The following is a 12,234-nucleotide window of genomic DNA, read 5'->3' as shown; positions in this document are numbered from 1 at the left end:
GTAGTTACATTGTTGTTGCATATGTTGTTCATGTGTAACTACAGTTATTAGAGACACTTAATATAAAGTGTCACCCATTATATTATTATTAAAATGTGCTTTCTTTCTATGTTCATACAAGAAAAGCAATATTTTTAAACTTTGTTTATTCATGCATACTGTTTACTAGCTCTGATCAGTTGTATGAAATGTTTATCTTTGTGTGTGTGTGTGTGTGTGTGTGTGTTTCAGGGAGTAAATCAGTTGTGTGCAGGTGCAGCATTAAAGCTTTTCTCCACTGGAGTGATTCCTCTGAAGTCAGTCTCCTACTTGTTGATGACTTTCTTACCAAACTGCTCTGAGCGTCTCTCTACACACACACACAAACAGGCACACACACACACACTCTCCACTAGAGATGGAGTACTGTTTGTCAGCATGACACACTTTTCATAAATATGGAGAAAGAAGAAAATGCCACCTCTGATTTGTCACTGACCGTGTTTGATGATTTCCTCTTCTCTTTCTAATAAGGTCATAGTGAGTGTGATTGGCGGCTGTGAGGAGCACTCTCTCTCTCTCTCTCTCTCCTTCTACCTCTCTCTGATATTCTTCAGTCTCTGGGGGAGAGGAGGTGAAGTTTGTTCTGTTGCTGAGTTGAGTGGACTGTGTGCAGGTCAGAGGGAGATGGACAGCTGTGTGACTCTAATTCTGCTGCTCTCCACATTCACACCCACCACAGCTGGTGAGTACACATCATTAAAGCTGTTACTAGACATTTTGTAGGATTCAAGGAATGAATATTTTTTATTATAGTTTTATGTAATATCTGAGTTTGTCCCTGCAATGGACTTTCTTATTTGTATATCAGTGTTTGTCATATTCCAAAATCTGTTCGCTCATTACTTTGTGTTTAAATTTAATAGTGCCCAGAAAAAAAGGAAACCAAAGACATGTTCTGGACATCCTTAAAACATTCTTTGAATTTGTCAGTTGTTTTGTAGTGTCTCAGAAACCATTCAGTGGACAGCTTTCATTAAAATCCAACCCATGACCACATTTGTGTTGATGTATGTCTACTGAATGTAATTTCTGCAAAAGTCCTTATTTCTTTCATATTAATGTATACAAGAGCAACACAGTGATGCAACAGGTAGTGTCACTATAACAACTCCAGGGTTTTGGGGTTGTGGGTTCAAACTCCAGTTTGGGTCACTGTCCGTGAGGTTTTTGATGTGTTGTCCCTGTGTCTGCATGGGTTTCCTTTGGGTTCTCCAGATTCCCCACACAGTCCAACAAACCCATGCTGGTAAATGTGAACCTTGCAGTTTTTTTTCTTATTGTACAATGTAAAACAAAATGTGCCCCATCCCTCTCAGTGAGCTCAAACACATCCAAGTTGCCAGCAGTCATTCTTGGTGACTGTGCAGTTGGGGTTTAGGTGCTTTGCTCTTCAAGGAGGAGGGCAATGCTGTTCCTTCCTTACCTTAATTCTCCTGCCAGTAGTGGAGATTGAACCAGTCCCTATCCCTTAACAGGACAGTAGGATTTGCTTCATAGCTGAATTGTTGCTTCCTGTCAATACATTTTTTAATTTTTTTTTTTGTAATAGTATTTTTTCATTAAAAAGCAAGACAAATACCTCTAGGCTGCGTAATTGCTAAAGTGGCACAATGACTGAAAACCTGCGAAAAACCTCTGTTATTCATCCTTCGACCAAATGTTTCATTTTGTTTGATATCGATTGCAGTGGTTTAGAACAGCAATGTTGTAGTGAAAACATTTTCTGGACTGATGAATCTTGCTACAACATCTGTAAATATGACAAATAAATTTGGTTCTTTATGACAGTAGGGCATTAAAAGCTGTGGCTATTTTTCATTATTTAGATGGAAAAAATGTAAATGTAAATGTTAAAGCATGTATATTATAGAATACCGTGGCAATATCTATGGATTTTGACAAGGTAAATCATGTTTTCTCTAACCTTAAATCTCTCTCTCTCTCTCTTCTGTGTAGACATGGTAAAGCTAGTGAATGGAAGCAGTCGCTGTGCTGGGAGAGTGGAGGTTTTGATCAAAGAAGTGTGGGGAACAGTGTGTGATGATGACTGGGATATGAGAGACGCTGCAGTGGTGTGTAGAGAGCTGAACTGTGGGGAGGCTGTAGATGCACTGAGTAATGCTTACTTTGGAACAGGATCAGGACCAATCTGGATGGGTGTTGTGGACTGTAGAGGATCAGAATTTACAGTGAGGGCCTGCATAAATGGAGTGTATGGACAGTGGATCTGTGATCATCATAAAGACGCTGGAGTCATTTGTTCAGGTAAACTTCACTACAGTTCTTACAGAAATAATCTATAGTGGCACAGGCCTAATAACTATTTCACATGGCAGAAGGGCTGCCGCAATGTTCCTAAATAGACAAAAGACACACAAAATCCAATCCAATATGCGAGCCGCTTGGCTCCTCGGTACCTGTCAGCTGCCTCCCCGTTCTCCTGGTACTGATTGAGACTACAACTGAATGCACATTTACTCATGTGAAATATTAGAGCAGCGTGGCTATAATGAATCACAATAAGGATTAAATACACTGATTTCGATCAAGTATAGTAACGAGAGACTCTGCTTTTGTTAAGACACTGATTCTTAGTGCCAGTTTTTAGGAGAATACGCTGCATGATTTGGTTATGGGAAGTTGGACGTTGGACGCTCGTTGGAATCCACTAAAAGAAATCAGCATTGTTCAATATTTGCTGTCTACAATACACACAAGTCCATTTTACATGTGAAACTTCTGGACATGTGTCCAAATGAAGATTTTTAATTTCTGATCTGTAATGTGTATAATCACGTTATCTGTGGGTTATTTTTACTGTCACCATCACAGAAATACAGTATTTTCCTGTTGCTGAAAAGGTTAGCTTTTTGGAGATACATGTTTTTAATCAGACAGTGATGATATGTACATTTATTTATCAATTGATTGATTGTTTATGTCATTTTTTGGTCCTCCATTTTCGGCTACACGCTTGTGGTCAAAACTGGTACAGAACGCTAGCCCTTAGGTCCTCAGCAATGTTTTTTTTTTTTTTTTTTCTCTGAAGCTTTGAAGGATAAGACAAATATAAATCTGCTATCCCTTGTTGTCAGCGTTGGTACAAGTTTAAGGTAAATATGTTGTTTTCAAAATATGTGAATGTACCAAAGTGTGTGAGCTATGTCATTACCATGACGTGTTAATCTTATATCTGATCTAACTATACTACTTGAAAGAATAAGTTCAAATAAAAGTGTCTAGTTCTTAAAAAAATACTTGAAAGACGAAGACGACCTCTTGGAAGATCAGCAGTTTCTTTATTTGGAGAGCAATCACAGAAGGCCTCCTGCAGATTCACTCACACTGGCTTACTGAAAACTACAGTTTACATACACTTTTTGGGGTGAGATTATCTCGCCCCTCCTATTAAGTTGCATTCCATAGAACCCCAATTAAAATGGTACCCTCATCTTCTAGGGATGCAGTGTATCATAGGAGCCCAATTAAAAAGGTATCCTTATCTCCTAAGGATGTCTTATCATACTGTACCAAAAACCCTCATGCTACCATTCGCCTTTTTTCCCACAGAGTTCAGGCCTGAGTTTTAAACTCAAGAATCCTTTTGACCATTTTAATATTTTTGCCATAAAACTCATTTGTTTAAAATAATTATCATGTCTTTATATTATTTGTTTATTGCAGTCACATTTTTGCCTCTGGGGAAATGTCCCATGCCTGATCTATGAATAAGTGAATTCTCCATCAGCTACTGAAATTATACATGCTAATGTTTCCTATAAAATAAAAAAATATCAGGATATGTCAAAGAAGTTTAGGTGTTCATAATTAAATTATTATTGTAAAGCAGGTTGTGTTAGGTGCAAATTTACAAAGCATCCATTTTTTTTGATGACACAATATTGTGAATATCAGATACACAAGATATGATTGTGTGTCCACCAGATAATTGTAGGTTCTGCTGCTCACTGAATTTTAGATGGTGTTCTCTTAATTGTAAATGGTGCTAGTTCTTTTTCTTTATATTAACTCTTCCTAAAATTAAAAGATTAAACATGAAATACAGAATGTTCTGAAATCTTTGCTTAGGCTATATGAATAAGTAATTGTTATAATTGCTTTCAATTCTGTAAATAAACAATGATTTTGCATTTAAATATTCAGAGAGTGAAGGTGGTGTGTTTTTTCTTAGAAAGACAACAAAACCTGTAATGTCTTTGGGGTGCACAAACTTCTGGATACTGTATATGCGCTTGTGTTTATTAAAAAGTGCATTTTGTAATCTTTATTGTTGCATACTAAAATTTCAGGAGTCAGAGTGGTTGGTGGCTCTCGCTGCTCTGGGAGAGTGGAGGTGCTTCATGGAGAGACCTGGTCCACAGTGTGTGATGCTGGATTTGATCAGCAGGATGCAGAGGTTGTGTGTAGAGAGCTGGGCTGTGGGCGTCCTGTGGAGGTGCTGGGAGCAGCTGCTTTTGGCAGAGGGGAGGACCAGGTGTGGTCAGAGGAGCTTCAGTGTAGAGGAAATGAATCTCAGATTTCCTTCTGTCCAAGATCATCTTCACTCAAACACAACTGTTCACATGACAGTGATGTTGGAGTGGTGTGTGCTGGTAAGAGGGGTTTCTCTTATCTATTAAACTTTCTCTTGGTGATGTGCAGTAAATTATGTTAAATATCGCCACTGTTCATTTAAACATGTATCTCCATTTTTGTGGATGTTTTTGTTTGCCACATCATTTGAATACAGCAACTGTCCATCGCCCTTCCTGGATTGGGGCCTTGGAGTGGTAGAAGGGCTTATGTGGTCTAATGACTTCCAAGGCTATGTCGTTGGGAGCTGTTAGCTCCCAGTAGGGTCTCCCATGGTGAACAGGTCTGGAGTGAAAATCCAGACAACACAATCCAAGAAGCATCCCTATGAACACAACAATTAGAACTAAGTGTACCCTGCCCAGGTGAGGGATATACACTGTAAAAAATGTGACCCATTAGTTACTTAAAAAAATTATGGCAACAAAGTGACACGTAATATTAATGAGTAGATTCTAATTTTCCAACTTTTAAGTAACATTCATTGAATAAATTAACTATATTTAAGCAAGAAAATTATGTCAAGGTTAATAAAATGCACAGTTAAAATGTGTTGGATTTAGTAATAACATGCCTAAATATGAATTAATATAGCTCAAAAATATTGAGTAAGTTCAACTTAATTTCACAAGGAAAGGACAATTTACCTGAGAAAACTTAATTAATATTTACTAAATATCTTGCAAGTATTGATTTACATTTACTAAATATCTGGCAAAAATTGAGTAGCCTGTACTAGGTTTCTGGAGAAAGCTTGTTTCTTTTTACTAATTATAGTAACTTTACATCTATTCAATAATATCACGTGTCACTTTGTTGCCATAATTTTTTTTATGTTAAATCTACTTAATTTGTCTTTTTTGTGCCATGTTCGAGTCAACAGGTCAATGTGCATAAAAATAATACCAGGTAAACATTTATTCATACAAAAATTGAAAATTGATACAACTACATCAAGGATCACAGGCAGAATATATTTTGGAATGTGATGCAAGGTCAAAACCTGTTGGTGCACTTAAATCTCAACAATGTTTTGAGACTGCATTCATCTTATACCAGATCAATTTAATTAGGATTCAGCGTGCACCTGCACATAGATGAATATTAGCTTTAACTTCATAAGCAAGTGTAATGTTTTAGTGTTGGTCTTTTCTATTCATCTATTTCCAGGTGCATCCTGAGTCCCAATTAGATTGACTGGGTATAATTGTTAACAAAATATGATCTCTTGTATTTGAAATACATTATGTACATAAAATATAAACAGACATAACCTTGCTGTAGTCAAATCATTTAAACCAGACTGTAGACAGTGAGCAAACACAGGTCATAACATTTTATAGAAACTATTGGAATTGGAATTTTTCTTGCTTTTAGTAAGTACTAATTATATTGTTTATAGTAGTGCCCTCAAGTCACGCTCGAATTTTATTTTAGGATTCAGATTTACAGTAAAAAAGTAAACTGCGAGCCATATCGGCTACAGCCTGTTTTCGAACTCTACAAAATGTCCGAAACACGAAATTAAACAATTAAACAGTGAATATAACACCGTTTCTGACACAGAAATAACATCAGCAGTAAAAATTCAGAGTGGACAGAAACCATCGAGTATATGGCGTGAAAAGAGAAAAAGCTATTGGGAAATAGATTTTAAAAAAAAATAAAAGATTAAAAATAAAAACAAATGTAGCTAGGTGTTCCTAAACAATATTATGAAAACATGCATTCTGATGAGTATGGAATGCTAACATATATATATATATATATATACATATAATACGTAAACGCAACTCTATGTATTAAGTGAGAGTGCGCTACTGCTGCAATGGCCGTTTGAAAGTATACTCTTAAGGAGACTGAGCGTCGTGTCATGGCTTCATTATACCGTCAACAGAAAGCACAACATCAGCTTCTTAAAACCGTAATTCAGGATTATAATCACAAAAACACTTTGTTTTTTAATCAAACTTTGTTCCTCACCATCAGCTAACTCTCCAGTCTGTGCTCGAAACCGGTTTTTACGAAGCACCGGTGTTTGTAAATAAACCGCCTCAGTTACCTGCTCGGTCTCTCTCTCACTGCTCATAGCAGAGGCATCTGGTGTTGTTTTAGACAGAGAAAAGAACTCCAAACGTTGAAAACAACGAACAGAAATGAGGTTTACTCTAGTCCTGCTCCATGGTTTTGCGGTTTCAGATCTCTTAAGGTGGAAATGCCTCCAAACTCCGGAGACGGCTAACTGCGTTAGCGACAGTGCTACAAACTAAACACCTCGAGTTACAGATGAGTGTCTCTGGTAATTCAATCAGTGAATTAAAAACTTACACACAAGTTAAACTTCATCCACATACAAACAACTGTCGTCCCCCCCCCCCTCCCCCCCTCAAACACACCGATCCACCTTAAAAATCCGGAGCTTAGAACTGCGTGTCACCACATTTAAGAGCGCCTCAAACAAAATACACAATTTTAGATAAAAACTTTTCTTTTGCTGTTAATAATTTAAAAGCTGTTCACTTTGGGAAGTCCGAGGACGTTCAGAACCCAATAATGCTGGTGTCCACGAGTTTCAAAATGCTTTGGGCGGAAGTGTATGATTAATATTAAAGACCTCCCAATGAGTAAAATCTATTACATTTTCTGGATCTTTGGTGTTACTCATAAAATATGAATAAATTCTATTCAACATATCACAGCTAATTTTATTTAGCCAAAATTGTGTAAATTGCAATTAATACTTTGTTCAAATTTGTTGAATTTAACTCAACTTTATTTCAAACTACATGAAGTCTTTTTATTAAGTGCAAGTTACTATTAGTTTTTAACTAAATATTAATTTACCCCAGTCCCACTTTTTACAGTGTAGGGACCTAGCCCTGGAGCCAGCCCAGTAAACAAAATAGGTCTAAAAGTAGTCATATTTTAAACGTCAATGGACTTCCAAATTCCATCTTAATAAGTTAGTTAAGTTGTGACCAATTGATAACATCAGTGGACGTCCAAAATGCGTTTTATACAAGTAATTCATTTCGGGACCAATTAATAACGTCAATGGACATCTAAAATACGTCTAATAGTCGTCTTTTCAATGTCTGTGTTTGGACGTCTTTTCAACTTTTATTTTCAACCTTAAGAGAATGTTGTTTAGACGGCAGACATTACGCTGTTTCAACTTTGAATCAATGGCTAAATGTTTACTGGGAGGCCTGGGGTTAGTGTCCGACGGCAAGCGCCTGGTGGCCTGGCAGCCCACGTGAACTGGCCGGGCTCATCCTGAAAACACAATGTGGAAAGATCATGTGGGCCCACCACCCACAAGGTCAAGAGTAGAGGTGCAGTGCAATGCTCATTGGCACAGACCGGGGGTGAAGGAGCCCCTGGCATCATGGAGCTTGGCAGCAGAAACTGATTCTTGGCATGTGGAACGTAACAAGCCGGAGGTGGTGTGAGAGGTTGAGAGATACCAGCTAGATGTAGTTGGGTTCACCTCTACATACAGAGTGTGTTCTGGAACCAAACTCCTCGATAGGGGTTGATCTCTCTCCTACTCAGGAATGGTACAGGGTGGTGGCTGTACAGTTGGAGTTGCCTGATCTGAACCCCAGTGGCATGATGTAATTTGACTTTTGTGCTAGTCATGGTTTGTCCCTAACAAACACCATGTTCGAACATAAGGTTGCTCATAAGGGTACCAGAGCACCCTTGGCCAAAGGCCAATAATCGACCTTGTGGTTGTGTTTTCTGATCTGAGACCATATGTTTTGGACACTATGTTTTTTGGTAACGAGAGGGACTGAGTTGTCAAGAGCAACCCAAAGAACCCGTTGGTAAACACCAAGGGTGAAGGAAGCTGTCAAGAGGAAGAAGGAAGCATTTTGAGCTTGGTGGGCTCGGGGAACTCCCGATTCCGCATATGAGTACTGGCCTCCAGCGTGCACTTGAGAAGTTTGCAACCGAATGTGAAGCGGTCAGTATTCGGATCAGCACATCCAAATCTTAGGTGATGGTTATCTCCCAGTAACAGATGGCATGCTCCCTTCAAGTTGGGGGTGAGAACTTACTTCGCATGGGGTTGGGATACTGGGGCCTCACCTTGAAGCCTGGCTTGGGGGAGGTTCTCCTCTAAGAGCTCTGGGTTGCCAGATTTTCACTCATGGGGCCTGGCCGGGCCCAAAGGAGCAACATAGCTCCATGTATGTATGCATGTTTCTATGTATGTATGTATCTCTCTTTTGTTCAGGCAGTGTGAGGTTGGTGAATGGAAGCAGTCGCTGTGCTGGAAGAGTGGAGGTTCTTCACAGAGGACAGTGGGGAACAGTGTGTGATGATGACTGGGATATGAGAGATGCTGCAGTGGTGTGTAGAGAGCTGAACTGTGGGGAGGCTGTAGATGCACTGAGTGATGCTCACTTTGGAGCAGGAGCAGGTTTAACCTGGATGAATAATGTGGACTGTAACGGATCAGAGTCTACACTGAGGAACTGTAAATCACAAGGATGGGGTAAACATAACTGTGGTCATGATAAAGATGCTGGAATTATATGCTCAGGTAGGCTTTGATTTCATTTTTGTATTTTAATCAAAGAATAACCCATTTATTACAGATTCAAAAAATATGAATGAGTTAGTTTTCATTTGTTAGACATTTTATTTTTTTCTCCATAGCCAGATACATGTTCTCATGGTCTAATTTCTACTTGCATATATTTCTGCTAAAAAATAACTTGTAAATTGTAGCAGAACATAACAAATCAATATATGTCAACATTATTTCAGAGGTTCGGCTGGTTGGTGGTTCTCACTGCTCTGGGAGAGTGGAGGTGCTTCATGGAGAGACCTGGTCCACAGTGTGTGATGCTGGATTTGATCAGCAGGATGCAGAGGTTGTGTGTAGAGAGCTGGGCTGTGGACGTCCTGTGGAGGTGCTGAGAGCAGCTGCTTTTGACAGAGGGGAGGACCAGGTGTGGTCAGAGGAGCTTCAGTGTAGAGGAAATGAATCTCAGATTTACTTCTGTCCAACATCATCTTCACTCAAACACAGCTGCTCCCATGACAATGATGTGGGCCTGGTCTGTGCTCGTAAGAACTGATTTCACATATGAAACACATTTTTCTGACTTCAAAACAAGTCATGGTGGTTTTATCTCATCATTTAAACAGTTATTTTTTCACTTCTTTTCATTTTTTTACTTCATTTGTTTTTACTGTTCAGACAGTGTGAGGTTGGTGAATGGAAGCAGTCGCTGTGCTGGGAGAGTGGAGGTTCTTCACAGAGGACAGTGGGGAACAGTGTGTGGTGATGACTGGGATATGAGAGACGCTGCAGTGGTGTGTAGAGAGCTGAAGTGTGGGGAGGCTGTAAATGCTCTAAGTAATGCTCACTTTGGAGCAGGATCAGGACCAATCTGGATGAATTATGTCGATTGTAATGGATCAGAGTCTACACTGAAGAGCTGTAGATCAAAAGGGTGGAGAAAACACAACTGTGATCATAGTTCTGATGCTGGTGTAACCTGCTCAGGTAAGCTTCTAATTTATTGATCACCTTAACATCATATTATTCATGATATGTTAATCATTCATTTTTATCACAAAAATTTGATATAAAAATGTTAAAAATATGGTTTGTCTTTACTTTTATAATGTTTTCAGGAGTGCGGCTGGTTGGTGGTTCTCACTGCTCTGGGAGAATGGAGGTGTTTAATGGAGAAACCTGGTCCACAGTGTGTGATGCTGGATTTGATCAGCAGGATGCAGAGGTTGTGTGTAGAGAGCTGGGCTGTGGGCATCATGTGGAGGTGCTGGGAGCAGCTGCTTTTGGCAGAGGGGAGGACCAGGTGTGGTCAGAGGAGCTTCAGTGTAGAGGAAATGAATCTCAGATTTCCTTCTGTCCAAGATCATCTTCACTCAAACACAGCTGTTCACATGATGGTGAAGTGGGTCTGGTGTGTTCTGGTAAGAGCTGTATCTTGGAATTTAATGTTTTATAGTTAGTCATAGTCATTATGTACTGTAGATTTAAAATACTTAGTGTTGCAAATGATTCTTTTCAGTTTTCAGGCCACAGTCTCAACAACAAAACAACAAGGTTATGGTTCACTCCACATGCTTAACAGGTTAATGGAGTATATTTATTTATTCTGGCGCTTACCTTGCTGCTAGAGATGGTCAGAACTAAATCTTCCTGCTAAACTTTGTACAGTTTCTGGCAGTTTTCTAGAATTTTGCATATGGCAGATGAAACCAACAGCAACATTTGTTCCCTAATAATAATTGTAAGGGTTGTACAGATGTACAGATGTTGCTCCACGTGTTTGTTTATTTCCAGCCCAATGTTTTTTTTTTTGTTTTTTTTTTAATTCCTTTTTATTCCCCATTCAGAAGGAGAATACTTGGGGATGTACTGTAAATAAACATAAGCAGGAGGTCTCATTTTTACATGTAGACCACACTATGTAACATTTGTTGTGTTGTCTGGTTAAATTTTTTCATGAGCATGTTAGTCAGTGGAATGTAAATATATATATGATGTTGCTTATCTGTAGCATCCTACAAATATCTGCCATTATTTGGGACATGAAGAGGAAGCCCTGGTTTGTGAAGATGTGTTTCAGGATGTTGAATTTCCTTAACAGTAAACCAGCTTTCTTACAGTAGCTCAAGAGATGACTCAGGTTTTGTGCAGAGGACTTCCCTGTGATAGCGTGTAGCGTAGTCTACAAATAACTGCTTATGCCTTTGTGACTTCTTGGACTTGGTTCTGAGATGGTGACAATATTTTTCTTTCTCTTTCTTTCTCTCTCTCTCTCTCTCTCTCTCTCTCTCGCTCTCTCTCTCTCTTTCTGACTGTTCTACAGAGAGTGTGAGGTTGGTGAATGGAAGCAGTCGCTGTGCTGGGAGAGTGGAGGTTCTTCAAAGAGGACAGTGGGGAACAGTGTGCAGTAATAACTGGGATATGAGAGACGCTGCAGTGGTGTGTAGAGAGCTGAGGTGTGGTGAGGCTGTAGATGCACTGAGTGATGCTCAGTTTGGAGCAGGATCAGGAACAATCTGGATGGATGGTGTTGACTGTAGAGGATCTGAGTCTACACTGAAGAACTGTAAATCAAAAGGGTGGGGAAAACACAACTGTGATCATAGTTCTGATGCTGGTGTCATTTGCTCAGGTAAAATAAAAAATTTGAAAATTATTGCCGAAATATATATAATGTATAATTTAATTATTAATTAAACTGTATAATTTAAAATTATTTGCATGCGTTCACATTTGATCAGGTTTAACCCGGATCAGTTTTTTGTTTTATTTGAAAAATATTATTATTATTATTATTATTATTATGGCAAGCCAAACAGGAAATATTTAATGAACTTTGATATATATAGAATGAAAGTTGATATATATAGAATGAAAGTTGATATATATAGAATGAACTTTGATATATATAGAATGAAAGTTGATATATATAGAATGAACTTTGATATATATAGAATGAAAGCTGATATATATAGAATGAAAGCTGATATATATAGAATGAACTTTGATATATATAGAATGAAAGTTGATATATATAGAATGAAAGCTGATATATATAGAAT

At 38.5% G+C, this 12,234-nt stretch overlaps 1 pseudogene; it reads left to right on the top strand.

The window, feature by feature from the left end:
- The first annotated feature begins 611 nt into the window (after positions 1-611).
- Positions 612-12,234, top strand: part of LOC136694731 (scavenger receptor cysteine-rich type 1 protein M130-like) — a 41,212-nt pseudogene continuing 29,589 nt past the window's right edge.

Source organism: Hoplias malabaricus, chromosome 4 (genome assembly GCF_029633855.1).
Source record: "Hoplias malabaricus isolate fHopMal1 chromosome 4, fHopMal1.hap1, whole genome shotgun sequence".
NCBI classification, from domain to species: domain Eukaryota; kingdom Metazoa; phylum Chordata; class Actinopteri; order Characiformes; family Erythrinidae; genus Hoplias; species Hoplias malabaricus.
The sequence above is the reverse complement of the archived record's forward strand: the minus strand, read 5'-3'. Positions and strand labels throughout refer to the sequence as shown.